The sequence below is a fragment of the Akebia trifoliata genome, chromosome 8 (assembly GCF_017979445.1).
Source record: "Akebia trifoliata isolate Shusen 1 chromosome 8, ASM1797944v1, whole genome shotgun sequence".
Classification (NCBI taxonomy): Eukaryota; Viridiplantae; Streptophyta; class Magnoliopsida; order Ranunculales; family Lardizabalaceae; genus Akebia; species Akebia trifoliata.
Genome location: NC_141382.1, coordinates 45,769,242 through 45,772,131, shown reverse-complemented (window position 1 = coordinate 45,772,131; position 2,890 = coordinate 45,769,242).

The following is a 2,890-nucleotide window of genomic DNA, read 5'->3' as shown; positions in this document are numbered from 1 at the left end:
AATGTATCCATTTTTCATGTTTTTTGACAAGTTTGGAGTCCTTTAAAACAAAACCCTCTTATAAATCAATATAACAAAACACGAGGGTGGACCCCACTCCCATTATCACTCTCATCATGGAGGTTGGGATTTAATCTTGCTACGAACTTGGAGGATAACCTTTAAATTCGTGGTCTCTCCACTTCTCTTCCTTTTTGAAGCTCTCTTTCCGATGTTATTGTCTTTCCTCTTCTACCCCCATTTTAATATAGATATGATAAAGGTTTCGACTCCCGACAAGCCTTAACCTATCACCTATTTAATGGACTGGAAAAGTTTGAATAAATGCCCTGATCCGTATTTTTCAACTGGGCCGGACTAATTTAAGGCCCAATTGATAGTTCTATACCTAGGCAAGCCAATAATAAAAGGACTTTTCTTGTTCTATGATAAGTGGTAAAAATGAAAAATGAAAAATGAAAAATAAATAAAATAAATACAAAAATAGGAAAATTATTGATGTTTATATTCAGTTCAATGCATCTTGCAAATAAAATTAAAGGGTAAATGCAAAAAAGGAATCTCATTAATGTTTATATTTGATTCGGGGTATTTTACAAGAGTTGTGCTGGGGTGACACGGGGTTGGCACAATGACATGGTGGCGTGCACATAACCATAAATGCTTTCCATGAGATACAAGTAAGAAGCTTCTACGGTTATGTGCGCGCCACGACGTCTCAACGAAGTGGTGATTAGCATGAGTTTTCAGAGATGCCACTCTAATCATACTATCTTTATTCATTCTGGCTCTACAGGTCGTACTATCCTTTTAGTATACGTTGACAACATTATTCTCACTGGAAATGATTCATCCTTCATCACTTATGTGAAGAAAAAACTAGGCCGTATATTTGAAATTAAGGATTTTGGCCCTTTAAAATATTTCTTTGGACTTGAGATTGCTCGTTCCAGGAAATACATTTTTCTCTCACAAAAGATGTATACCTTAAATCTCTTATGCGATACTAATATGATTGGTTGCAAATCGGCTATTTCTCCTATGGATCCGAAACTGTCCTTAGATGAGATTGAGGGTGATCATTTGTATTACCCTTGTGTCCCCGTTTGTGTCATTCCGGCATTAGTCATTTTGCAAATGAAATTATAAAGGGTAAAAATGGAGAAGAAGGAAACTTATTAATTTTATGTTTGATTCAATGTATTTTGCTGACTAACTTATTTAAGACTAAAAATGGAGAAAGTGTATGGTTCAACGAATTTTTTCTAAAAATAATACAACTACAAAAAGATAAAGATTTGACAAGTGGTAAGATCCTGCCAAAATCTTTATTTCAATGTTACTCCAGCACGACTCTTATATTTATTTCAAATACATTTGGCACAATCTTACATTCATGGACACTATTTAAAAAAAAAAAAAAAGATTTTCTGACGTTCCCCTCTGACATGCCCTCCCATACATCCATTGACGTGTCATGTGCTAGAACCATAGATTTCATCGGGATACACAATTGCACATATGTATGAGGATGTACCATTGTGTATCCCGAGGAAACCTATGATCCCAGCCCATGCCACGTCAGGGAGAGTATATTATAAAAACATGACTCTTACAAAAATCTTCCAGGAAATTTCAACAAATGATTGATGCTTCATTAAAGCATGCAAATGATTTGCATTGCAAAAAATTTGCACACACCACTTACGCTCCTAAGAAATTTCAACAAATGATTTGCAACGTAAAAAGTACCATATATAATTTGCAAAAGTCTTCGACTCCAACCTCTGCATATTAGAACGACTAAAATATAGTTTATAAAGAATAATGAAATTATAAAAATACCCTTGACACTTGTTATTGTAATATCACACAAATTTATGAAAATGAGCCTCATCATAGGTACATTGAATCACATAATGAAATTACAAAAAAACACCCCTTATAAAAAAACAAATAAATTACAAACCTCAGTACTCGCTACGATAACATGCACATGAATTTACAAAATACATCCCATCAAAGATATTTCTCTTAACACAACAAAAATCCACAAGGGTATTCACCGTTTGAGGGTATTAATTTTTTGATGAGAAGAATATATTTTAGGACCATAGGGCGCGACTTTATAATAAACTCACTTATGATTTGATTTCATAGAATAATGTGTGGTAATATCATAGCCCTTATTTTATAATTTAAATATTTATTTTTCTAAATATAAATAAGCTTATCAACATATATTCATAAATAACTCTAAATTGAGTTAAAGGTTTTTTCCTTATGCGAATAAATATGCATTATGAATAACTATAAATCGAGCTAAAAGGTTCTTGTGTGAGACGAGATGATTTGGACGAGTCAACATGATATCTATGGCAAGACATGATGAAATAACTAATTTTCAAACTTTTAAACAATATGTCAAAATATTAATTTTTTTGAGAACAATACATCTCAAATTATTTGATTCTCTTAGGTAAATATTATTTGCACCGACTAATACAAATAAATTTTTTGAAGTAAATTGTTATAAAATTTTGGATAGAAAAATCTAAAGCTTTTTAACAGGAAATAAGGTGAGATTGAAAATGATTGATTAAAGATGTAATTCAAGAGACTAAAAATAATTGATCAGATTGAAGAGTTTGAAGATAGACTAATTTTCAAAAGAATAATCAATTGTTTTTTGTTCTAGCTTTAAGATTATACATTAAAGTCATTTTTCATTGATTTATAAGTGGAGGCATAGGTCAACGGCGTGTCATCCGTACGAAAATCACACAAGTATTTCAAATATTCACTAAACAATATTGGGTATCTCTAAGTTTTAAAAGTTAAGAATAGAAGAGTTGAGACACTTTGTTTAATAGATCATTTACTTTGGTGA